The sequence below is a fragment of the Canis lupus genome, chromosome 34 (assembly GCF_011100685.1).
Source record: "Canis lupus familiaris isolate Mischka breed German Shepherd chromosome 34, alternate assembly UU_Cfam_GSD_1.0, whole genome shotgun sequence".
NCBI classification, from domain to species: Eukaryota; Metazoa; Chordata; class Mammalia; order Carnivora; family Canidae; genus Canis; species Canis lupus.
Window position 1 is genome coordinate 33932500 of NC_049255.1, and position 27903 is coordinate 33960402.

The window sequence follows — 27903 nt, forward strand, 5'->3', positions numbered from 1 at the left end:
CTCTGCATCTGCTCTGCCTCCACGGCCTGTAGGCCTCATGGTGTCCCTCTGAGAGGACAGCAACAGCCTCCTAGCTGTGCCTCTGCCTCCACCGTAATCTAATTCCAGATCTGACCTGTCACTTGCCCTTCCAGCAGCCCCACACTGCCGACAGTCCTAATCGCTTTACATGGGTGTATAAGGCCAGCAATCACCTGCCCTGCTTACCCTACAATCCTAACTCTGGCCTCCGCCAGAGAATTGTCCTCAGTTCTTACAGTAGTGTGGCACGTTTCTGTCCACCTCTGGGAACGGTGGACATTTCAGCCTGTCCTCAATCCCCATGCCCCTCTGTCCCAACCTCCCCAATCTATCTGCTTCTTACTCATCCTGCAGTTCTTCAGCTTAGACATCACCTCCTCTGGCCACCATTTGACTTGTCTTGTGTTTCCATGGCACCCAGAACCCCAGTCCAAGCAGTTACCCCAGAGAAATCTTTTTGGAATCTTTCAACCTATACCCCCTTCTAGACTACAAGCTCCACGAGGGCAAAGAACTTTCCATCTTCCTCACCAGACCTCCAGAAACTGCCATGATGCATTTTACATAGAAAACACTCAACTAATAAGGGTTAAAAAAGTTAAGTGATTTCGCTTTCTCCTATTGTTATCAAAAAACATTCAGATTAATCACATTATTTTTTTTAATTAAATGCTGAGTCATGTGCTTCGCTATTGAGCACATGGTTCAAATACTCCCTATCTCCATAGGCAGCCATTTTTCAGGGTCACTTTTTAATTTAATTTAATTTTTTAAATCTTTTTTTAAATTCAGGATTTACAACAAGTTTCCTTCTTTTATTTTTTTTAAAGATTTTATTTATTTATTCATGAAAGACACAGGGAGAGAGAGGCAGAGACACAAGCAGAGGGAGAAGCAGGCTCCATGCAGGGACCCTGATGTGGGAGTCGATCCCAGGACTCCAGGATCACACCCTGGGCCAAAGGCAGGCACTAAACCGCTGAGCCACCCAGGGATTCCCTTAAGGGTCACTTTAAAAGCATCATTGGATCCCTTTCATTGTAGTAATCCCCCTCATTTCTCACTCATTCTTTAATTTCCTGAAACTTGTGAACATGCGGTGTTAATAAGTGCCCGTAATAAGTGCAGTTGCACCAGACAGCACTCAAGATACTCCATCATTGATCTGCACCTGTCTGTCCACCACTTTTTCCTTCTTACAAGGTGAGAGGGAGGTCTCAGTTTGCACGCAATATGTGTCTTCTGTTTAAAAAGAAGTGGGTATTTATGTAAAAATTTTCTCGTGTTCAGGGCAAAAGCCCACAGATTGAGAATCCATCTTCTCTCTGATAAAATGCATGGTCATTGTTGGAAATATTATGTACTGAACCTCGGCTGGTGCATTTTAGTAGATTCTGAGAGTGTTTAGTGACATTGAAGAAGGTTTATTTTAAGGAGTAGCCAGATAGGGATCGTCAAAGTTCATGATTTATTGGAGTATAACACGAAATAGTATCTTTCTTTATATCATTATATAGTTCGCCATGGTTCTTGTATTTTCTCTTCCTTATGATTTTCTTAAAACCCTTTGCTTTTCTCTGGCTTACTTTAGTGTAAGAGCATAGTGTATAATACATACAACATGTGAAACGTGTAAATTAACGTTTATGTTATCAATAAGGCTTCCAGTCATCAGTGAGCTATTAGAGATTAAGTTTTTAGGGAGTGAAAAGTTACTATGGATTTTGGACCATACAGGGGTCGGCACCCCTAACCTCTGTGTTTTTCAGGGGTCAACAGTATGTATTTATTTATGAAACTTTGGTTATACTCTACTTGTTCAACTCACTTTCTCATGGTTATATTAAATTTGTTCACTGACCGTAATTTATTTAACCATACTTCTATTGCTGAATATTTTTATGGCAGCATAAACAATGCTGCAAAGAACAAAATGAGCATAAATCTTTTTTAATATCTCAAATTGTTTTCTTAGAATACATTCCTACAAGTGAACTTGCTGGCTCAAATGTGTGAATATTTGTAAGGCTTTTGTTATATCACATCCATATTACCCTCTAAAAAGCTATGTTATCTTACATTTCTAAAAACAATTTATGACTGTCCTCATTTCCCACCACCCTTGCCAATACTGATTATTATCATTTTTTATCTTTGCCAGTGTTGCATGTGAAATGTCTTTTTCAATTAATATTTCAATATGTATTTCTTTGATATTGTGATGTAGATTTTCTTATACTGTTTATAACTTGTCTAGTGAATTTCTTGGTATTTTCTTTTAACAATTTTCCTCTTATAATGTACCACATAAATAAGAACAGTTGCTCTTCATTTTTACTTTATTTTTCAATTACTTTTACGGTTCACCTTTGTTTTTTTATTTATTTTATGAGAATAGTTTTTCAAGTTTATGCTTTTGAATTCATTAACATTTCTAATTTGGTTGTATATTTTTCATTTCTACCAAGAAATCAGATTTTCATCTGTACATTTTTACTGATTTTATGAGTTTAACCTGTATTATTTTAACACTTTATTCCATCTGCAGTTTTTAAATAAATATTGTGAGGTAGACATAAAAGTGTTTATTTTCCAACTAATCAACAAATTATGCCATTCCTCCTTCCCATTGATTAAATCATTCTTCCCTATTGAGTAAAATGGATTTTTTATCATAGGAAGCACATGTTCTCTCTGGTAATCTTGGGCTACTTATTCATCCTTCTTATTTGACTTATATATGCAAAACAGTACATTTATGTTCATTCAAATATGGCTTGAATTTCACTTTTCATCATATGATATTCACTGACCAGACATAGTTAAGTAAAGTGTTGAGTGTGTGTTGGATCATTTTCTCAGTTTTCTACTTCCTTCCATCAATTCATCTGTCCTTATATTAGTATCATGCCAGGGAGTCATTATTATAGCTTCAAAAAGGTGATATCTAATTTTGAAAGCTCTTTTCGATATTCATTCTTTCATAACTTTTTTTGTTGCTGCTTTTCATTTATTCTTCCATAGGAGTTTTAGGACCCATTGTATTGAAATTGTTTTAAATTTGTACATTTAGTTGTGGAGATTCACTACCTTATAATATTTGCATTCAGGAGCATGACATATATCTATACAAAATCAACCTAACCCAGTTTCTCAATAAAGTTTTACATTTATGTTGATGCTGTCAATATATTATTGAGTTCATTCTTAAGCACAATTTTATGTCTTTTTAAAAATGCATTTCCTTTTCCCATTTTGTTATTCTACATGGATTATGATTGGTTATTACTCCAGTGAGGCTATCTCTGAAACCTGAAAATAGGCCAGAATCGCTTGTCATAGAAGGGTATCACTAACCTGTGCTTATCGGGAAGAAATGACCACCACAAAGTGAATAGAAAGCAGAAAATATCATATGATGAACTCAGAGGTATTGTCCAGTCTGAAAGGAATGGCTACTCATCAGTTTCAACAATTGTTGCCAGTCAGGACTCTGTCTGGGATTCTGATTTCACAGGGAGAATATGGAAATCTAGTTTTATGTGAAATGAGCTCTGAATTTCTAAGTAATGATAAAGGCACATAAGGCAAATTCAATGTAAAAAATAGTAAGATCCTAGTAAAAACAGGAAGTTTTCTGTCTACATTAATTTATTTATGCCAAAAATATTTATTGGTTACCTATTATATATCATATTCTATAGGGAAAAACGAATATATTAGTCGGCTTGGGCTACTATAACAGAACGCCATATACTGGATAACTTAAACAACAAACATTTATTCCTCACAGTTCTGGAGTATGGAAAGTCCAAGATCAAGATCCTGGCAGATGTCTAGTGAGATTCCCTGGCTAGAAATATTCCATATGTCATCAGTTCATGTATATTGCCAAACATTAATGCTAGGAAAGTAATGCATCTCTGAGTCCACAGTAAGAAGACAATGGAAGCTCCATGTTTGGCATCCTATGCCCTCCTTCCCTTGGTTGATTTTAAATATATATCCTCTCCCTGTAATAAATCATTATTAGAAATATAATCACTTTCAGTGAGTCCTGAGATCCTTCCAGCAAATTATCAAAACTGAGGGTGGACTTTTGTGGAGAGTGTTCCCTCTAAACTTTGATAGTTGGCTTAAAAACTCACACTGGTCACTCAGGTTAAAGTCCTAAATGACTCGACCCTTAGTGCAAATACACACACACAAACACACACAGAAAAGATATCAAATCTAGTTTTTTAGTTTTCAGTGATATTGAAATAAAAGCAATCAAGAAAATATTGGATCTTTACTTGGAGCAATTTTTGTAAATGGCATAGAAAAAGCAGTTCTCTGCAAGTAAAAAAATTTTGCAGACTGAAATATATAGAACGAGAATTGAATAGATTAGCATAGATCAAAATGATAGTAACGATTATAAGAACACATCACATCCTACACGTCTGAAGTAAGTCCAGCTCATACTAACAGCACTTATAACTGAGATGACAAAACCGTGTGGTAATTTTGGAAAATCACATAAAAGTACAAATAACTAGTTTCAAAATGGGGTATGATAAGGGATTTTGTAATCGGTGTGTACATAGGTATTTGTGGAAAAATTAAAAGAGATCAAGTTTTGATTGATAGTCAACAAAATTTCCTAACTGATCCATGGGATGCACACCAGGCTGTAGCTTAGGTTCATTAATAATGATCTCATTCAGAATACAAATATCTCTCTGTGTGAGAGCTATCTACTTAGTTATCAAAAGTGAAATCTGGGGCTTGCTCTGAGAGAAATATGATTCTATTCCAAATGACCCAGATAACATATTCTGAGCATTAGTTCAAAAGTGATAAACTGAGTAATACTGAGAAGATGCTTTAAAAAAGACAAAGGAAAAGAAGTAGACATTTCTAATCTACATTAAAGGTTTGAGGATAAAACAGTATCCTTCAAATGTTTGAATAATCATTATGTAGAAATACAGACACCTGGGCAGCCTGGGTGGCTCAGTGGTTTAGCGCCGCCTTCAGCTCAGGGCCTGATACTGGGGTCTCCAATAGAGTCCCACATCGGGCTCCCTGCATGGAGCCTGCTTCTCTCTCTGCCTGTGTCTCTGCTTCTCTCTCTCCCTCTCTCTGTGTCTCTCATGAATAAATAAATAAAATCTTAAAAAAAAAAAAAAAAAGAAATACAGACACCTCCACCTGAGTGGCTTGTTAGGTAGAACCAATTCTAGTCTGCAATGATCTCCATGTGAGTAAAACTATCTAATAATCATAGCTGTCCAAGGGTAGAATGAACAAATAAGTATACTTTGCTGTGGAAGCATTTGTCTAAGCATGTGATGGGGACTTTATAGAGAGTACTCAATATAATTTAGTGGTTCTTAATTGATAAACTTTAATCTTCAAAGTGATTTTAAAAACTGAGTCACCTTTAATCACAATCAAACACCTTCAGGTTCCATATCTTCCGATTTGTTTTCCTAGCCCAGAACAGTTTAGAAGTAGTAGGTTAGAAGTGGGGGGAAGCGGTTGCCAGAAATGACCTAACATTTATAGAATTCTTGATATTGTTTTACATATATTATCTGATTTATTCTTTAGGAAAAAAGTTACTATTAAGCCAATCTCTCCTTTTGTAAGAAAAGAGATAAGGTCAGACATTGAAAGAAACCACCCAAGGTCAAACAGCTAGAAAGCAAGAGTACACATTCTGTCCAACCTAGATCCCTCTTCCAATGGCTGTGTTGTTTCTCAAACCACCTCTCTCTAACAGCAGGAAATGAGAGCCAACAATAAGTCAGAGAAGGAATGACAGAGACTTTCTATAAATCAGATTGAATACCTTACAAAGCACAGCTGTCTGGGGCCGTTTACTGTGCCTACAAACAATGGCTCCTATTTCAAAAAGCTCTCGAATATGTCACTGAATTAGAAGAGTACAGCAACCGAAGTTCATTTGAGTATGCAAGCTCCACAACATCAAGAAAATATGGAGGTGTAGGGGCACCTGGGTGGCTCAGGCAGTTAAGCATCCAACTCTTGATTTCAGGCTCAGATCATGATCTCAAGGTCATGGGATGAAGCCCTGAGTGGGGCTCTGAGCTCACTGGGGAGTCTGCTTGAAATCCTCTGCCCTCTTCCCTCTGCCCCTCTCCCAAATAAATAAGTAAATGTTTTTTTTTTTTTTTTAAAAAGGAAGGAAAAATAAAAAATAAAAAATTAAAATTAAAAAAAAGGAAAGAAAAAATATGGAGGTGTGTTCAATATGCTATGTCTAAGATCAATGCCATTACCATTTTTCAGGAAAAATTTCATGTAAACTGCTCCTGTTGCTTCAGAAAATTACATTGATTGAGGTTCACATAAAAACCCTTTGATGTATTCTGTGATGGAGTTCAGAAGTTTGCCGGAATCAGCTGCGGACAATACAGATATGTGATAATGGTATCAGGATGGTTTGGTTTCAAATGACAGAAATTCAAATGGAACTAGCTTAGACAATAAAAGAAGTTTATCCAAAGGCTACTTTTCCAGCCTCATGAAGGACAGAGGTAGAGCTGAGCCTCAGAGGCAAGTGGACAAAATGACTGGTCTTGCCCAGGAATCTTTCTTTCCATCTTCTATTTACTGTGGCTTTCCTCAGAGTCATCTTCTCCTACTGAAGACTGGCTTTCTCTACGCTGTGCATGACCTGGCTGCCAGCAGTACCTTGGCTTTACTTTCTGTAACTACTACCATCACTCTAAATTCCATGGACTGTCTTGTCTTAGTCCTATGTGAAAATCATGAATAAGGACCCCAATTACTTAGTTTAGCTCAAGTGTTGAACAGTGAGCCAATCAGTTGCATCCTTGAGAAAGAGTTCACATAGAATCAAAATGGTCTCTGAATGACCAACCTGTATATTAGGACCACGTCCAGACTTGGAAATTATAAGCCAGGGAGACATCACAATAAGCATCTAATGCATTTGGCCTCCATTGAATTAGAAGTTTTTGAGGAAAATTCTACCAAAACATGCACAAATTATTAACAGAAAAATTAGGCAATTAATAGAATAAGCTTCAATGATCTAGAAAATATACTTATTTCAGACATTTCATTGTTTAATGATAGGCGACAAAACATATATTTTAATCAAAGCCTTTTTCCAAGCCTTTTTCGTGTGTGATTGAGGTCCTAATAGAAAACTGCATTTTTGATAAAACGAGTTTCTCTAAGGGATTTTTGTAAAATATTCCAAGATCTGTTTCATCTTCTTCTAGCTCAGTTGTTTTAAAGCATTACTGTACGAGTTGAGGTGAAAGTGGGTAATATTATTCACTTTTACTGAGGCACAAGCCAAAATTCAGTGAGAGCAATGCATGGAAATGTATGTTAATCATTAGAAGAGGCTTAAAAGTGTGTGTTCCAATGACATGGCTATATAGATACAGTTCTTAACTGGAATACTATTTATGTGAAAATTCAAGTTGCTGCCACTGAAAGTTTATGCCGAAGGCAAATTGTCAAATCTGAAATGTAAGGCCTAAAAAGCTGGTCTTGGATAGATTAAAAAACACACAGCAAATAGACTGCATTGTTGCAGGCTGAAGCTCATTTTCAGAAATACATTGCTCAGCACTAAAGTGGACAGTCTAATCAGTTCCTCTGCAGAAACAGCAAGATTTTTACAAATGAAAGAAAATCTGCAGAGATGAAGCTGTGACTGGAAAATTTGATCCACATGGTTGTATTTTTAGATCTGTCAAAGATTGACCTCTGTTTGCAGTTTTCCTAGCAATAGTTTAATGTAAAATTAGCCTATATGTAGCATTTCTATATTTCATGGAATTGTGCTATATATTATACCTTATCTATTATTTCTAGAAGGTCAAATATTCTCTGCGTTAGTTGCAAATATTTCTTCTTTTTGAGCTATGCAAATAATCTTTAGCTTATTGTGCCTACATTTTGTACAGGATTCTGGTTAACTAACCTAAAATCCTTATCTGTGATGAGAAAGCTTGGTGGAAATTTACAGAGGATGGAATGTACTATTTTGTTGCCTTCGGAATATCTAAAGGGTAAAGAGATGGTGAACATATGGGGAAATTCTCACCACTGGAATCCAAACAGGAAGATTTCTTATTTTTTCATCAGTATGTGGGAAAATCTTGGATGTGGAAAAATAGTAACTTCTCCACATTTAAAACAGACACAACCTGGTTGTTTTCACAGGCATATCATTATTATTCCATAGATAAGTGAGTATATAAGTGTGTCAACACATATATACATGTGTGTGGGTACGTAACGGTGACCAGGAGAAAAAAGCTCTAGAGTAAAACCATTACCCTATTTTAAAGCATGCTTTTACTAAACCTATTATTGGCAATTCAGTTGACAATCATATTACTGTGTGACATTCAAATGTCAAATGCATATCTCATTTTCAACTAAGACCATTACATCATTCCTTGTCAAATGCACTGAAATATGGCTAGGTCTAGCTCTGATTAGATAAGGGACCTCATGCTGGTTTAGCAAATCCAACCCCAGGGATTGATTCCCAAGCCGAGGAAATGGCAAAGTTATTATTGATGATGGTGCCAAAGCTAACAGGTTTCACATGTCCTTCATGAACATATGGCTACGGCCCCAACAGCGACACCATTAAGAGCCATTTGTTCAAGTGTCCTAGAATCATTGCTGAAGAAAGGTGAAAAATATATAAATTTTAAAAACCCACCAGTATAGAAGTTTTCCCAACCCATTGTAGGTTGCTTGGTTCACTGCACTTACCAGAATCATACAAAAAATAATCCTTCGTGTATGTGCAGGAGTTTGTCTCATTAGAGAGACCATATAACAAGTGCATTAGAATCCAAGTCTGGGGTTTGAGTCTGGGCTTTGTGCAGTCCTGGCTATATGACTTTGCAAAGTTTCTAATTTCTCTAAACATCAATTAATTCTTCTACCCATTGTGATTACTGTGAAAATGAAATGAAATCACATATAACGAAGAAATGATGGTTCTTCCTAGGATGTTATTTAGCCTTTTCTCAACTTCATGAAATATGTAGGGTATGCAGTATAGTCTTGTTCTAGATCAAGAAACAGACCCAAGGAGGGAAAGTGCTTGTCCAAGTTCACCAGGCTAATATGGCTGAAAGAGATCAAGCCCAGGTCTCTTGATTTGAAATCTAGTATTCTTAAAGTGTCCATGGAAGAACAGAAACCCTGTAAATTAGACTACAATTAAGGTACTACTACACTCACAGAGGCAAAATGAAATAGTGAATTGGTGTTCAATGACCTCAATGATTCAAACCCAAAAGTACCAAAACACTTTTATGTAATATGTCTGAATATATCAGCCAAATATCCGAATAATTGCTCAATTATTCATATAATTTTGAATGTATATATAAACCTGGTCTTTTTGTGGGGGAGGGGATGAGGGTAGGCTCTGAATCATGTCTCCAATCTTTCCAACATAAATAGAGAGTATTATTTTTCATTTTCCCCTTCTAATTTGTTCAAAATCCGGTGGCTTTTTTTTATTATTATTAAATTGAAGTTTGTGGATAAATGGGAAAATCTTTACTGGAGTACAGTACTTCCAACTGAAATTTTGGTTTGAATTAGACTGCTACTAGGAACACAACTTCATACAAGAGTGACAAGGCATGGCCTTCTTTGTAGGTGTGTGTTGGGGGTAGGGCATAGTTAGAAATCCTTTCAGCTTCTATTGTTAGTGCAGAACCAAATTCTGATCGGGAGAAAATGTTTCAACCCTGTTAAAAGGGGTTACATTCAAGTTAGCCCAAGACAAATCTCATATCAGGAATGAACCAAAATTACAGTTATTTGAAACTAAAAGAAACCTACCCCTTCTTTTTTTCCCCCCTTCTGAACCTTATAAACTGCATACCTATTTCAAGATAGAATTAAATTCTTCTGATTATATTTCCTCAGCTACAGCTCTGAACTGAAAATAATATCAGCATTAAAATAGAAATTAGTGTCATTTAGAAAACAACCAACAACAGTTTTTTAAGCCACAGAAATACACATCAATTGAAACAAATCGTCAGCCGATTTTACTAGTTAAAAATCTAGTGTCTGTGCTAAAAACAAATGTCAGCCTACCATCATTTATGTTTTATAATAAATATAGTGCTTAGCAAAATATAGGAATAACATTACCATGGATTGACAAGCCTTTTATACTCTGAATAGGTACTACACAGAAAGTGCGAGAGCAAGTGCCTTTGTTCACTGTGAAGTCTGCATTGTAGAATGATCCCTAGAGATGAGGAAGGAAGAGGTTCAGACATAATTAGGGCCCATTTGAAAGGCTATGTTCAGTACAATGATGTGGGTGTAAGTTTCTCCACAATAGAGAGGGTGCCCCGACCCTCTCTTCCGGCTGCTAGTAAGTTCTCTGTCCCTCTCATCAACCTTCTGGGTTTTGCTCTAAAACCTGTCCAAACTGAAAGGTCTTCTCAAGCTAGACAATGAGCACGTAAGGTGGCCACTCTCCTGCCTGTGACAAGTTCTATCCTTGGAATTTTTAACCTCTTTTTTTTTTTTTAAGATTTTAATTATTTATTCCTGAGAGACACAGAGAGAGAGGCAGAGACACAGGCAGAGGGAGAAAAGCAGGCTCCCTGTGGGGAGACCGATGCAGGACTCGATCCCAGGATCCCAGGGTCCCACCCTGAGCCAAAGGCAGATGCTCAACCACTGAGCCACCCAGGAGTCCCCAGGAGCAGCACCTTTAAAGAAGAGATTGGTGGGTGAAGCTACCCCACTACCCCACACACAGTAGAACTTACATAGACCTTTTTTGACCAGACATGAAAGGAAGCCTCAAAAGCAGAAAAGAGAAAATCATAGATTATAGGAAGTGGTTACAACGTTTTTATTTTTTTTTAAAGGGGAAAAGATGCCCACTTTTAAATTTTCCTTGCACCATGCACAATCTGAGACTGCTTTTTGTCTCACTTTACTAGAAGGGCCACATTATGAATCAAGTAAGATGAAAAAGAAAAAAAAACATTTTGCCAAATTATGATTGCTAAGATGATTAAATTTTTTTGTTTTTGTTTAAACAGCTGTCCTTTCTACATATTTGCCCCCCAAATTCTACTTCTAGGAATTTTTCCTGAGAAAAGAAAGAACAAATGTGCTCTAAACTGTAAGTCTATAAAAGAGTTTTAACAAAAATTAAAATAGAGTACCGGTTAGAAATACCATGATATTTGCCTGTATACAATGGAATAAAATGCAGCCATTAAAATGATGATACTGAACATTTTTTTTAAGATTTTATTTATTTATTCATGCGAGACACACAGAGAGAGAAGCAGAGACACAGGCAGAGGGAGAAGCAGGCTCCATGAGGGGAGCCCGATGCGGGACTCGATCCCAGGACCCCGGGGTCACACCCTGAGCTAAAGGCAGGTACTCAAACGCTGAGCCACCCAGGTGTCCCGATGATACTGAAATTTTTCATTTAGTCTCTGCATACTTGTTTAGTTCTTAACTGTAGGGCCAGATCCCGGCACATCATTGGTATATAGCGGTATCTGCTTTCAGGAACTTCACAGGTACTTGAGATAAGGGTGGACATATATTTATTGAAAAAAAAACAAAAACAAAAGCAAAAAACAACACAACAAACTAAAGAACATTATACTTTTGATTTGGCTAAATATATGTTATTTATACACACTTATGTTTGTGTATATATACTCATGCACATTATAATATGCATATTGCACCTGTTAGTTATCGCTGCATAACAAATCACCCAAAACAGTCATTAATTATCACTTATGCATTTGTGCACCACTGTAGGCTTGTAGATTGGCTGGAACCGCTCTGCTCCACATGTTTCTCATCCTTTTAGTACAGTGGGCTAGCCCGAGCATGTTCTTTTTGTGGTAGTGACATAGGTACAAGGGAGAGAATGGAAATAAAGACACTCTCTTTAGGTCTAGGCATAGGAATGTACCATGAAAAATGTAGGAAAGGCCCAAGATGCTTAGGCCCTGACATTAGTTATCTGAATGATAGCATTAGGTGTGAATTTTAATTTCTTCTGTTTATTTTTTCTGAAGTTACAACGGAAACTTACTCTTCATAATCTAATCCCAACAAACAGTTTAAAGATTTCACCAAACTGAATTTTCACAGGTTTCCTTTATTTTGTCTCTTTTATAATTATTCACAAAGAAAGGGCAACGACTGGAGAAAGAAAGCCTAATATTTTATGATGTCCTTCCATATGTCAATAGATCATAATTATAACTACCTAATGCATTGCTGGGCATTGACTTTGAATGTGAACACTGTGCCACTGAAAACCAGAGTGGTAGAGAATTATGAAGTTAATTATCACCCCTGCTTATTTATTTACTTTCTTCATTTAAGAAAAACCAAACACTTGCACTTCAGTTGACTTACAAAGATAGCAATCTCCTTAGATTTACTCTCTTTGCATGTACACAGCTGTTTTGATACACAAGGTAACGAGATGGCACCTCACATGCTGTTATTGCTTCTCAAAGGATGTGTGGTCCTTTGCCTCACAACACTCCCCGTATGGCACATAGCAGGAATGCTTTAGGTCCCATCCCCTTTTTTTGCTTTCTGTGCTCAAGTAAGTGACTGTTTTTTTTTTTTTCTTGTCCTATTGACTGGTTTAGAAAGCCTTTCTTCCCCCCTCCTTTTTTGGTGCCATGATTACATTGAATGGTTGATGTTTCTAGTGAATCATTCCACCAATTAGGCTAAAATATTAAAAGACAAGTAACTTGAGAAGGAAACTCGCATTTCTATAGCACTTTGCAGCAGATGTATCCTATTTACTGCTTTATTTTATTGCTTAATGACTGGATCTGAAGTAATTGCACCATTTGACAGATATTTATTTGTAAAATGTGATTCATTCAGTCAGACACTTTTAGAATGATTTTCATGCCAAGTGTTAAAATTGTGTAGGCTTGAGTAGCTCTTTCAAAAGATGCAAACACGCATGTAAATTCCATGCATCAAGCACATCTACTTTCGGCCCTTTTTATTATAGAAATATTCCAGTTGACAAAGAGTGCTAGTGAATAGACGGCAGGGACTTCTGGACTTTAATCAACCGCAATCACTGGCAGAGTTCAGAATTAATTTCCTAACCATGAATCACCTGCAGACAATGAATCACGTTCTAGAGAATTTTGCCAAGCAAAACAAGCCATCATGCCCTGTACAACTTTTGAGGACAGGGCCATGGAAACTCATTTGACTAGCATAGTTGAAATAATGAAAAGAAAAGAATATCGAGAATAGTGGAACAAGCTTTCAAATAGTGTCTGGTGACTTTCAGCTTCACAAAGACAGGGGAATCAAGAGTTGAGCATGAAAACACTCTCCGAAATGGTCTACCCATTGGTTGGATTCCGTTCTTAAATTCTTGTTCCTGAGAATCAAGGTAAAGAATTTTGTTAATACTTTTTTGGCTCCGAAACATTCTACACATCACAAACGCTAGAACATTTCCACCCATTCCTTAACCAAAGTATTAGAAACTTTGTCTTTAATTTCTTGTCCATACACTCTGTGAAAGGAGAGGAACAAGGAGAATTAAATATACAGATAACACAGATTAAAAAAAAAAAAACACTTTTGAATGAAATAGCCTAAGTTCTTGGTGTGATTGCCTCAATTTTCCATTTTCTCTTCCAGATAGGAAAACAAAGAAATCTATGATCTTTATTTGTTTCTGGACATTATTTAAAAACTGAGATAAATTTGACTTGAAAGACATGCAGCAAAATATTTAGCATCTTACATAATATTGTTAAAATAGAATTAATCATATAAAAGGGAATATTATCATTGTCAAATTTAGGCCAAGTTAATTTCAAACTCCATCAACAAGTAAACAACATACAAGAGTAAAAAATAAAATGACCAACACAAGATATTTGACATGTATGCCGTTGCAAAGAAATCATGTATGCCGTTGCAAAGAAATCATGCATGCCGTGGCAAAGAGTGCAAAGAATAAACAGAAATTCTTATCTAGAAAGAATAATGAATTATAAGAATTTGTGAGCACATTAGACAAATATCAAAACCTCAAAGACTAAATGATATCCATGTTGATAAACTGGCTTGAGGCTTTTTTATTGATTGATAGATCATCGCCATCAAATAAGTTTGCCTTTATCGATTCATCCAACTTTGGCATATGAGAAAAAAAAGCAGGACTCATGTCATATGGCACAGAATGAAATAATTTTCCAGATGGGCAATCAATATTTCATTTTAGACCATGAAAACAGGTAAATCGAACTATAAAGTATCCATTGTCAGCCACTTGCCAGGTGAATGGAACACATTAACCATTATTATTATTAAGTGAAGCTAGCTGGAATTTTCATCTTTGACTTGTATACCACTCTGTTTTTCACAGTGTGTTGCCTGCAGACCTTCTAATCATTCCCTCTCACTTACTGATTGCCTTGGCACCCGGGCTTGCAATTCTCTTCCTTTGCAAGGGTTCTGTTATCATTCTGAGTGCCTGGAAAGACATGTGTTCAACCCAAAGAAACCCTGAGCTCTCTGCATGTTGGCCTCACCTCCAGTGACTTCCTTTCCTGTGCAGTGCCCTCAGGTGCCCATCACCACATTGTAAAGCTGGAGCCTTAATCTTTACCTGAAGCTACTCTATCTCCTAAATTGAAAATTTGGACCATATTTAATTATTTGACCCAGAACTCTTATTTTCTGACTGTTGCTTAATTATTTCTGATACTTTCATCTTTAGTCTCATTAGAAATAGTGATGAGAGCCCTCTTGGTACCTTATATTGTTCTAGACATTAGATTTCCTGGAGTAAAGTGAGAAGTCAAAGATGTCTCCTGTCATGAAGCTTACATTCAAAGCCCTTAACCCTCTCTTGATCGGCTTTCCCATATCCTTTCCTACACAGCTTAAATCCCATGACCTATCATTTCAACTCCTCTGTTTTTAACATCCTAAATTCTTTGCTCATTGTTGTTCCATCATCTACTGGCAGAAGCCCAAGCCTAGAAAACTCCAACCACCGCCCTTCCCAGCATATCCACCTCGGGGGCTGACCAGAAGTTGGAAGAAATCACATAACTGCAAATTCCATAATAAATTCATGATCTCCCCAACAGCAAGGGGGCCCTCACCACTTCCAAGAAATCCCTTTTTGTATGTTTTCCTAGCTCTTTTTTTTTTTTAGATCCCTTGGTACTTATTTTATTTTATTTTATTTATTTATTTATTTATTTATTTATTTTTAATTTTAAACAAACAAGCAAGCTTACTAATGTTGGCATCCAGGGTGAGCACTTTCAAATAAACCCCTTAACCAACTCTAAATTCATGTTGTGACTAAAAAATCATGGTGATCATTATCAATGCAGGATGTCTGAGAGCATATTCTTTAATCAGCCAGGACTCAGAGACTGAAGCAAGTAGAAATGTTCTGGCTTTCACTGGGGTGGAGCAAATGATTTGATTTGCCTTGGTTTTAACCATTTTGTTGGGCTTAACTTTAAAATTCAGCTTGCAGTCAGCAAGAACACTTAAAGCAGGAAGATTCCAAATGTCATGCACACACACACACACACACACACACAAACAAAACAAACAAACAAACAAACAAAAAAACATGTAAGATCTCAGAGCCACTTGACCAGCAGTTGTAGCACAGGGCGATGAAGGGTGCTCCAAAACTTAGTGGGGTCTCAGGCAGTTATTTGACATTTTGCAGGCTTGGTGTTCAGTAAATAGATTAGTTTAACAGGGTTGTTGTGAAAATTGAATGGGAAAGTATGTGTAAAGATTAGCATACTACCTGACCCCTCCTAAGAACTCAGAAAATATTAGCAATTAGTTGCTGATCCCACTTCCATCTCTAATTATGGCTCCATCCCTCTCCTCCTTGACACACCAGATTTCTTTAAAATCCTGCCAGCATTTATAATCTCCATTCCCTCATCTCTCTGCCATCTATTCATACTACTACTCCTCTGAATCTGTTCTCACTGAGGTCATCAGTGGCCTCCTTGACAGTAAATCCCCAAATTCTACCGCATGGTTTTATTTTGTTGACCTGTTGGTGTCACTTGACACTAGTGACCACTCTCCTTTTTGAAACATTCTTTCTCAAGCTTTTATGAAGAGATACACCCCATTGATGTCCTCCTGTATTATGTTACACTTGATCACCCTCCTTTTCAGGATTGAAGTCTATCTACTTTTTCAATGTTGGTGTTCTGTAAGGTTCTATCATAGAGTGTTTCTTTTCTTACTCTACACTTTTCCCTTGTATATCTATACTCTCACAGGATTCCCATCTCTATCCTTTAAGGTAAAGGCTAAGCTACTAGGGGGGAAAAAAGAGTGGCCTAAAAAATTAGATTTATCTCTCTCTCCTAAGAGTCAAGATGGACAAGGTCCAGGATGGCAGCAGCTTTGCTCTGCGTGATCACTTAGAGACCCAGCTTCTCTTATTCTGCTCCTTTGCATCCCTACCCCATCTGTATAGCCATTGTCTGCTATTTGAAGCTAGGTGTTTGTAAGCTTCAGGTCTTCAGAAAGGTCAGGGACAGAGACTATTCTTTAAACAAATGGCCTGAAGTTGCATACATTGCATCTGTTCACATTCCACTAGGTAAGAAAGTAGTCAAATGACCACACAGCTCCCTGGTGAAAACATGGATTCTAGTTGTGCATAACATCAGAGAAAACAGGGGGTGGGAGGATGGATTTTAGTAGACAACTAGAAGTCTCCACCACCCTCTAAGCCAATAACTAAAAATTCTGTGTCTTCAGATGCATTTGCTTAGCTTCGGACTCAAACATCTAACTGCTTACTGGCCAGTTCCACTTCATATTCCTTCTTACATCTTAGATTCGGTAGGTTCCAAACAGAATTTATAATATTCCACATCTCATGATCCCCAAACTCCATTTCAGTGAAAACCACTCCTTCTTTCTTGTTTCCTATCATAGCTGTAGGAAACACGGTGATATTTATCACCATAGTCATGGTTGTTTATCATCCTTCATTCTGCCTTTATCCCTCTTGATGTCCCCCCATATCAAATCTAATCCCGTGGCTTAGTGATGCTTTTTAAATATCTCTATCCTCAGGTCACTACCCTTTTACTACCTTTATTATGTCTCCAGCCTCCACTTATCATCCGATTTAAATTTACAAATATTCTTTATTTTCTGAATGGATTTGATTCTTCAGTCTAGACAGCAAGAGCTTAGATAGGAATGACACTCGGTTATCTGACTCTGTCTGGTACAGTGATTAGCAAAAGTTTGGAGAGTGGAAATTTATCTAAAAATTTATCTGAGTCTCACACCTGAGAGCTCCACTCATGAGAATGTGGATAGCATGGAATTCCTGCATTCTCCACGTGAAGTCCAAGTGATCTAAAATATAGATTTACTCTTACCACATGTGTAAGTTTTCACCTGCTTCCCATCGACATTAGAAAAAAAAAATCCGGGATCCCTGGGTGGCGCAGCGGTTTGGCGCCTGCCTTTGGCCCAGGGCGCGATCCTGGAGATCCGGGATCGAATCCCACATCAGGCTGCCGGTGCATGGAGCCTGCTTCTCCCTCTGCCTATGTCTCTGCCTCTCTCTCTCTCTGTGACTATCATAAATAAATAAAAAAATTAAAAAAAAATCCAAATTCCTAGCATGGCTTAGAAGTCTTACATCTTGGATTTTTACTTAATCTTGCCACTCCCCATGCTGAATTTTTGACTCCAGGCACACATCATCTCTTTTGGTTCCTTGCATGCATCATCTCTCCTGTGTCTTGAAGCTTTGCATATGGCATCCTATTTGATTGAAACTCTCTTCCTTACCCTCTGACCCTTTATAATGTCTTCCCGGGAGTCATGGGACCCTCTCTTGCTGATGGGATTAGGTGCCTTCTGCTATTTGCCCCTTTAGCACCTGGAATTTACCCTCTATTACACTTACAAAACTTTGTTATAATTGCTTTTTACATCATCTATTTCCTCATTAAAAAATGTCAGCTCGGTGATGACAGAAACCACTCTGTTCACTATTGCATCTGTAGAATTTGGGTACAGTTTAGAATGTGCTATTAAATACTCATTTAATATTTGTATATATGCATAGTTTGGAATGAGAGTAAAAGTACTACAAAAGCATTTAGTGGCAATTCAGAGTTCTTGGTACAATTATAATTAGGGTGAATAGATTAAAGTTATTCACTAGAGCACATTTTTCTTTAGAAAAATAATTTAATAACACTTTAAGAGTAATGAACTAAAATTAATGATGCCAGGCTACTGACATGGAAATGTCAGTCTGCCTGAATTCTTGTTTCCCTCCCTTGACTGATTCTTCCTTCTTGCACAGCCCACATAGATAGAGTTCTTGCTTTTGCCCCTCAGTCTGGCTCCTTGAGGTTTACTAGGTGAGAGACACAAGGAGGTGGTGAGCACAGAGACACTAGCCTATCAGCTGGTCTGACTTTTCATTCTAATTCAAACCTCCCTCTTGAGCACCTGTCCTAGGAAACTGGACTCAGCTATGGTGGCAATAGATTGCGAAGTGTGTCCCCAGTGACTAGTGATAATAAAATACCAGTGCTTACTAGTGTTTTTGCTTGTTTGTTAACTAAAGCAAACTCAGTGCCATCTGGATTATAACATCATTCTTTCCGTTTTCTTATCATTTCATTTTTCATTCTGGTGATTTTTTGTTTTTTGGATTTTTTTTAATTTTAAAAAATTTTACTTAATCCTTTGGGAGAAAGAGCATGGGCAGGGAGAGAGGCAGAGGGAGAAGGAGAAGCAGACTCCCCACTGAGCAGGAAGCTCCATCCTAGGACACAGAGATCATGACCTGAGCCGAAGGCAGAGGCTTAACCATCTGAGCCACCTAGGTGCCCCATTTTCTTATGTTTTTGTTTTAAGTGGAAAAGAAATGACACAGTCTATGTCAGAGCTGACATTAAGAGTTGGTTATGCATGTGATCGATCATCTAGTTACCTCGTTTTAAAAATGGATGTAGAGGTGGTTTTCCCTTTCATGTAAAGAAGGGCACATTTATACAGAGAATGTGGAATCACCAGGTAGTAGTTAATCAAGAGTGAGTCAAATTTAACACTGCTAAGCTTAGCTGGGGGCAAAAGGGAGACTGTAGCCTAAGACAAAAATCTCAGGACTGAGCAAAGCAAAGGGTGGTGTTGTTAGAAGAGAAGGATGGAGTTGTTTTTCTGAAAGCCTGTGCGTCCCAAGGAGCTGTATTTAACAGCTCCAGTTAGGATGAAGCAGCAATTCCACCAGTGGCTTCCAGCACATAAAAGTTCCAGGTAAGCATCAGTTACCTACAAGAAGAGATATGGATGTTGTCTTCATGCCCCACCCCCCTCCCAGGTATAGTGATAGATTTTTGGCAAAGACGTTTAGGGGCTTGTCTGCCCACGTATCCGTAACATACTAGGCTTTTAAAATTTTATTTCTAAAACTAATCACAGTTATATTTCAAATGACATTTAGTCTTACATTCAACTGGTGTAATGTTGCTATATCTAACTTTTAATTTCAGGTCTCTAGACTTAAATTAATTTAGTGGACAATTTATGTCCTAAGAGAAAAAGTCCCATTGCAAAGTGGAATTTACACAAAGTGAGACACTAGGCTCCAAAAAGCAACTATCTCAAGGACCCCTGCCAACACAGCATGTGTGCATCTAAGGGAAAGGGGAAAAAGAAACATCCCTCCTTCATGGTCCCTCTACCAGCAGCTCCACAGAAGCCTCATGGTTTACCTTGACCTATTCTAGCTCCTGATCCTGCCAGACATCCCTGTGGTTTTACACTTGGAAACATCTGGGACACGGTCAGGGAAAGCTGGTCCTGTTCTAGGACGCAAAAGTGTGTGGACTGATAAGTGTGTGGACTGACTCCTCTAAAGATTTGATGGGGAGTATTCTCAATAGTTATGCATTAACACGATCAGGTCCTGCAGACCCAAACACAGACACAGACCCTTTCTTAATTGCCATCTTCTTCCCTTTGGTTCATTTGCTGTGTTGGTCATTGTTCTTGTTGTTCTTACTTGTTTTGTTCATTTGAAAAGTTAATGCTTTAAAAAAATACATTAACAAATTATGTACGCTTGAAGAAAAACTTCAGAGGACCTTGCGTAATGTCTGAAAGAGCTGTGAGTCTCATTGTTTCTAAAAACTTAAGCCTCACACTTGCCCTCCATGAAGCATCTCTAGTCCTTGAAGACATCAATCAACTTTTCTCATGTTCCTTCACCTTTTGCTCAAATTACGTGTGAAACTACGGCATTGTAGAACTGGCTACTCCCCAGTGAATCCCAAGCTGTCCTAAAGATCATTTTCCACCACCCTGAAGGTTTAACTACAACTACATTTAATTGGCACTGGTGGGCAATTCATCGGGGGCGCTGCAGTGTGACTGCTCAGGAAATGTCTGCCTGCCGTAATGCTGGCAAGCTTATTCCTATAAAGTCTCATAAGATCACTTGTCGAAACATTTTGTGCTGCAATGTTGATGATATGCCCGGTTCAATCAATCAATCAACAAATATTTACGTTAAGTGCCTGTTCTATCACCACCGCTAGCCTGACATTCCCTCACCCCCCGCCTATTTGCCATGGTGCCCACGTGAATGGTGTAAAGGCAAGGGTCAGGGTGATCTTTCTCTGACCCCAGTGGATGCATGCTGTTGTTTCTAGCCCTTCTCAAGTGGAAAAATCAATTAATTCACCAACAACTATTTATTGCCATCTACCATGTGCCCACAGTCATTAGTAGACTTAGATGCCCTCTAGTATGGCGAAACTCTCAAGCTGGGGTCACTCTCTGTTTCTCTCCTTCCTCCCCCTTTTCAATAACAGTTTGTCATAGTAGCTCCTAACATTTGTATAGAATTGTGTCATTCACAAAGTATTTTTATTCTTAACCTTACTGACAGTACTGAGAGGGGGGCTGTTTTTTCCTCTTTTACAGCTGAAGAACCAAGAGACTTGGGTTTGTCTAAAGTCACAGCCAGTAGAGAACAAGGGAGCGTTCCCTGACTCCAGGGTGACTATCCCCAGGCCCCCATTTCTCTCTGCTACATATAAAGCATAATAAGTGCGGGAGTTTGGGAATAAGATTAATAATAAGATGAATAAAATAGGTGTTTTTTTTAAGATTTATTTATTTATTTGAGAGAAAGAGACCATAAGCAGAAGGGAGTCCATGAGCAGATTCCTCAGAGCATGGAGCCCATCGGGAGGTTCTATTCCACAACCCTGAGATCACAACCTGAGCGGAAACAAAGGGTTAGATGCTGAACCTACTGCACTACCCAGGCACCCTGCAAAAAAATAATTTTTAACTTCAGAAATGTAATATCAGAGTAACCCAGGGATTTCTGTCTCATTGTAAAATAGAACTAAGAGGCTGTACATTTCAGAACACCTGCTTCATACCCAGATAGAGATGACTCCTAGTCTTTGGAGTCTTCCAACATTGACCAGGCCTCATAAGAGTCCCACTGGCATGCTTCTATCTGGAGACTGATTCAAAGTATATTTCTCAGAGCCATGCTTCTCAATAGCTGCTTGTCTAGCTGTATCTAAATGCAACACCCATTTCTTCACCTCTTCCTGACCTGACTCTACAATCCACTGTGGTGTGGCTCTTGGCCTTGACCTATCATTCCAGTCAAACAGTTTGCAGTAAGGTCATGATTGACCTTCACATCACAAGTCAAAGACACCTTTTCTCTATCGTCAATGTGTGGAAAAGCACAACGGCATAATGGCAAACAAAGTAGGGAACCCTGGTGTGACCACTAACTTCGACTATTTACTAGTTGTGTGATCTCAAGCAAGAGACTTCACCTCTCTGTGTTTCACTTTCTTTCTCCATAAAATGGGGATAATAATAGTATCTACATCATAGTACAGGTGTAAGGCCTCAAGGAGTTAATATCTGCAAAACCTGGAGAAAATGTCTGACACATCTGAAAGGCAGCAGATGTTAGCTGTTATTGTTTATTGTTACCTAAGCTGTTTGGTACATTAACCATTTGTTTTCTTCATTAGTCCTAATCTTCCTTTGATCTCCGTGGCACCATGTTCCCATGATTTTACTCAATGCCCTCCAATAATTTTTCTCACTTGTCTATGCAGAGTCTCTCTTTTATTTTTTAACTTAACAAATAGATGTTTAAGTTCTTCAGGTTTCACTTACCCTATCCATCCTTTTTATTAGTTTTCTATCCTCGGAAATCTCCTCAAATTCACACATTAGATACCAAGTTCACTCAAATATGTATTTTCATGACAGATGCCCCAATGGATTGTCAATTGACATATCCACCCACCTTCCCACCATCTCTGCTTGTATATCTCACACAAGACCTAAACTCAGTGTTTCTCCCCCAGTTGGTCACCTTCTGGCATTCTGTTATTAATAAATATAACCAGGAGTCAGTGTGTTGTTGAAGCTAGACTCCAAGGAATGATCCAGAAGACTTCTGTCACCCTCACCTCTAATAGCCAATCCATTACTAGGCCTTGAAGATCATACCTCCCATATCCTCTGATGCAGGTATTCCTCACAGCCCATCAATACCCCTGTTATCTCTACCTGGACTATGGCAATAGCTTTCAAAGTGCCGTCTTCTCATCTCTCTGATCCCTGTCTCTCCACTCTCTGCTCATCAAGAATCTTTTCAAAGACTAGGAAATCCTAACATTATCTGCCTAGAGCATCTTGATGTCTTTCTTAAACTTTTGTAATAAAGACAAACTTACGCCTTCACTGAGTCCACAAAATCATACCCCAACAGCTTTAAATCATTTCACCTTTCCTCTTGTTTTCTTACTGTCAAGTCATTGCCTATTATTTCATTTCATTAACATTTTCTTTTCCTCCTCCTCACTGCAGGACCTTTGCACACACTGGTCCTTCTGCTTTTTCTCTCCTCTTTGCCTCATTAGTTCTTATTCATCTTGACATCTTGGTTGTATCATCACATCCCCAAAGAAACCTCATCTAATCCTCCTGACCTCCTGTCCATATTTCTTTGCTTTGTATAATTTACCGTGCTTGTAGTTTTACATTCTTTCATGGATTACATGTTTCATTACAGTAAACTGCAAACTAGGAGACTATGTCTTTGGGGAAGGCGGTTACTGTTTGTATTCCTAGCACCTGTCATGGAGATGCTGCTCCAGTATACACTGGTTGAAGTCACTAGCTCTGGATGCTCTGAGTCCATCTCTGTTTCTATACCATCACGTCTGGAATAGCATGGACCTCAATTTACAGAAGAATTAGCCACATGAATACAGAAATACCTCAGAAACACTGGAAGTTTAATTCCAGACCACCACAATAAAGCAGATATTGTGATAAAATGAGTCAAATGAATTTTTTTGGTTTCCTAGTACATAAAAAAGTTACATTTAAACTATACATTAGGTTATGTTTAAACTATCTATTAATTATATAATAGCATTAAGTCTAAAAACAGTGGACATACCTTAATTTAAAAACGCTTTATTGCTAAAAAAAAATTCTATCATCTAAGTTTTCAGTGAGTCATATTCTTTTTGCTGGTGGAGTGTTTTGCTTTGTCGATTGCAGACAACTGGCCAGGGTGGTGGTTGCTGAAAGCTGGCAGGGCTCTGGCCATTTCCTAAGATAAAACAACAATGAAGTTTGCCAAATCAATTGACTCTTTCTTTCATGTACAATTTCTCTGCAACATGTGATGCTATTTGAGAGCATTTCATCTATAGTAGAACTTTCGAAATGAAAGTCAATCTTCTCAAACAAACCCTGCCACTGCTTTATCAACTAAGTGTATGTAATATTCTAAATAGTTGACTCTCATTTCTACAATCTTCACAGCATCTTCACCAAGAGTAGTTTCTGTCTCAAGAAACTGCTTTCTTTGCTCATCTACAAGAAGCAGTTTCTCATCCTTTCAGGTTTTATCATGAGATCGCAACAATTCGGTCACATCTTCAGGCTTCCACCTCTAACTCTCTCTAGCTATTTTCAGCATATCTGTAGTAACTTCCTCCACAGAAGTCTTGAGCCCCTCAAAGTCATCCATGAGGGTTAGTCAACTTCTTCCATGGGGCACCTGGGTGGCTCAGTTGGTTAAGCATCTGACTCTTGATTTTGGCTCAGGTCATAATCTCAGGGTCATGAGTTTGAGTCCCACATTGGGCTCTGTGCTCAGGGGGAGTCTGCTTGAAGATTCTCTCCCTCTAGCCCTCTTCTGATATTCTCTCTCTCTCTCTCTCTCTTTCAAATAAATAAATAAATAAATCCTAAAAAAAAAAAAGAATCAACTTCTTCTAAACTGTCCATGTTTGTATTTTGAACTTTCCAAAAATCACAAAAGTTTTAATGGCATCTAGAATGGTGAATCCTTTCTAGATTTTCAGTTTACTTCCCTCAGATCCATCAGAGGTATCCCTGTCAATGACAGCTATAGTCTTATGAAATGTATTTCTTTAAAAGTGCTGACAGTCAAAATTAATCCTTGATACATGGGCTATAGAATGGATATTGTATTAGCAGGCATAAAAACAAGATTAATCTCATTGTACCTCTCCATCAAAGCACTTAGATGAACAGGTGCATTGTCAATGAGTGGTAATATTTTGAAAGGAACCTTTTTTCTGAGCAGTAGGTGTCAACAGCAGGCTTAAAATATTCAGTAAATCATGTTGTAAAGAGACATGCTGTCATTCAGGCTTTACGGTTGCATTTATAGAATATAGGCAGAGTTGACTTAGCATGATTCTGAAGCGCCCCATGATTTTCAGAATGGTCAGTGTGCAGTGGCTTCAACTGAAAGTCCCCAGCTTGCACTAGCTCCTAGTAAGAGAGGCAGCCTGTCCTTTGAAGCTTTGAAGCCAGGCTTTGACTTCTTTCTACCTATGAAAGCTGTAGATAGCATCTCCTTCCAATATAAGGCTGTTTCGTCTATACTGAAAATCTGTTTAGTGTGACCACCTTCATGAATTATGTGAGCTAGACCTTCTGGATCACTTGCTGAAGCTTCTGCAATCAGCACCTGCTGCTTCTCCTTGCACTTGTCTGTTACGGAGATGGCTTCTTCCCTTCAACCTCCTGCACCAATTTCTGTCAGTTGCCACCTTTTCTTCTGCAGCTTCCTCCCCTCTCTCAGCCTTCACAGAATTGAAGGGAGTTAAAGCCTTGCTCTGAATCAGGCTTTGACTTAAAAAGAATGTTGTGGCTGGTTGGATCTTCTGTCCAGACCACTCAGCCTCTCTCCATCTCAGCGATAAGGCTGTTTTGTTTTCTCATCATTTGTGTCTCCACTATGTAATTTCCTTTAAGAACTTTTCCTTTCTACTCACAGCTTGGCTGTTTGGTGCAAGGGCCTAGCTTTCAGCCAATCTCAACTTTCGACATGCCTTCCTCACTGAGCACAATCATTTGTAGTTTTTGACTTAAAGGGAGAGACGTGTGACTTTTCCTTTCACTTGAATGCTTAGAGACCATTGTAGGGTTATTAGCTGATCTAATTTCAATATGGTTGTGTCTCAGGGAGTAGGGAGGTGGAGCAGAAGGAGACAAATGGGGGAATGGCCAGTTGGTGGAGCAGTTGGAACACACACAGCATTACAGATTGAGTCTGCTATCTTGTACCGGCCTAGTTCATGGCACCCCAAAACAATTATAATCGTAGCATTAAAGATCACTGATCGCGGATCACCAGAACAAATATAATAATAATAGGGAAAGTCAGAAACATTGGAAAATCACCAAAATGTGACAGAGACACAAGGTAAGCAAATGCTGTGGGGAGGAAAAATACTGTCCAAAGACTAGTCAGATGCAAGGTTGGCACAAATCTTCAATTTGTAAAACAAACAAACAAAAACACGGTAATTGTGAAGTTCAATAAAATGAGGTATGCATATATATATATATATATATATATATATGCTAATTATGGCAGAGTAGCTACTGATCTCACTTGAAACCTGCCATGTTTGAATAGATGTGGTCATAGGAATGGGAGAGGAATGGAGTGGACAACATCATAACTTGCTGACGATGCTCTGGCCTGGGCTACTAAGCCAGTTTGATTCATCTTGTCTCCTGAAGCCTGCTGATGCTGCCATTTCTGGGCCCTGTCTACCCACGTGCAGTATCACATGGCCAAAGTGTAACGGAATAATGTTCATGCTTAGCTGTGTCTTACCTGTGCTCCAGTGTTCAGCCAGCCGTGAATTATTTTTTCCCACAAAAAGACTGGTTTATATTATAATGACTGAACTTAGAACCTCCTAATATTCCCAAGCCACGGTAAGGGAAGGAGCTGGGAATTGCATTATTTTACTTTCAGAATGGCCAGAACTATTTCAATCTGTAGCCTTTTGATGACTTCATAGATGAATCACAATGCGGTTGCTTTCACTGAAATAAAAAGAAGGAATTTGCAGGCCTTTCCTATTCTGTAACCCCATCTCAGCAAGTAGTCCGTAATAAAATGAAGAATTATTCTGTGACCTCGATATTCAAGTGTCAGAGACTCTACATTTGTTACACAGACAAAATTCGATGATTCTGCTTGATAAAAAAAAAAATTATTAACATTATAGGATCTGTTAAGAAAAAAAAAAAATCTGGACAGTTCATTTGAATGGCCACAAGAGAGCAGTAAGAAATTAAAGCTTAGGAAGATGACTCATAGTCATTCTTTATGTATTAGGAAGAAGTGAAACACAGAGCTAGTTTTATGCATTCTCAAGTTTGGAAATATGGCTCAGAATCTCTCATTTCTTAGGAAGGACAGTATACATAGCATTGGTAAGATAACTAAAAAGAGCCTGGGATTAAGGCATTTACGAATCTCAAGTTTATATCTGAAAAATAAAAGAAAATAAGTACTTTGGACAAAGGCACATCTTGACCAGTCATCTGGCCCATCCTTTTGCAATATGCAAGCCAAACAAAAAGGTGTGAAACCCACTTGCAAAGTCCCATGAAGGAAGATCTTGACATCCTGCTCTAGAATCTGGCCAACACTTTAAAATGTTAACTATTAGGAAATATATTTTTGTGTGCAATCCAACTCTCTCATGTTGCAATTTAGCTACTATTTCAAATAATATTTTGGATACCCTGGATCTCTCCCTAAGGCCCATGCTATTTCTTGATGTTCCCCCACCCTTCTTTCCCCATACAAACTTGTGCCATTTTTTACTTGAGATTCCAGATGCTGTGAGCTGCTAAAATGAATTTAAAAATCATTAATTTACAAAATGACCAGCAATAGCCCCAATATGCAAGACACTATGAAGAATCAGGCTGAAAAAAAGATGAATGGCCAGTGGAAAAATAGACAAAGGGCATGAATAGGCAATTCACAGAAGCAGAATCTCACCCAACAAACATATGAAAAAGTTGTTCATGCTTAACAGTAAACAAATGAAAATTAAAGTGGGGTACTTTTCTATTACTAGATAAGCACAGATTAAAAAGAATTATAATGTCCAGTGTTCACAAGAGAGAGAAGCCACTTCCAAACACTAGGAACAACTCTCATGAGGGCAGTTTGAAAATATATACCAAAAACTTTTTGAAATATGAATTTCCTTTGACCTAGAAATTTCACTATTAGGAATTAATCCTATGAAAACAGACAATACAATTATAGGTTTTAATAGCAAAAAAAAGAAAGAAAGAAAGAAAGAAAACTTAAATTGTTTAAAAAGGAAAATTATTTTAATAAATTCGAGTATATCCATACAAATGGACTATCATGTAAATCATTAAATATAA

The 27903-nt window shown here is 38.0% G+C and overlaps 2 long non-coding RNA genes across 2 annotated transcripts in view; one reads left to right on the forward strand and one right to left on the reverse strand.

The window, feature by feature from the left end:
* Positions 1-500: 500 nt before the first annotated feature.
* LOC111093885 overlaps positions 501-27903 on the forward strand; it is a 34156-nt gene continuing 6753 nt past the window's right edge. Inside the window, exons 1-3 of the long non-coding RNA XR_005383595.1 lie at positions 501-618; positions 11121-11203; positions 13388-13492. This is a non-coding gene — a long non-coding RNA (uncharacterized LOC111093885). The remainder of the gene's footprint in view (positions 619-11120; positions 11204-13387; positions 13493-27903) is intronic.
* On the reverse strand, positions 13073-26476 carry LOC111093886. Its single transcript, XR_005383596.1, has 3 exons — positions 26321-26476; positions 23612-23767; positions 13073-13480 (listed from the first exon to the last, which is right to left on the reverse strand). It is a non-coding gene; the product is annotated as an uncharacterized LOC111093886 (long non-coding RNA).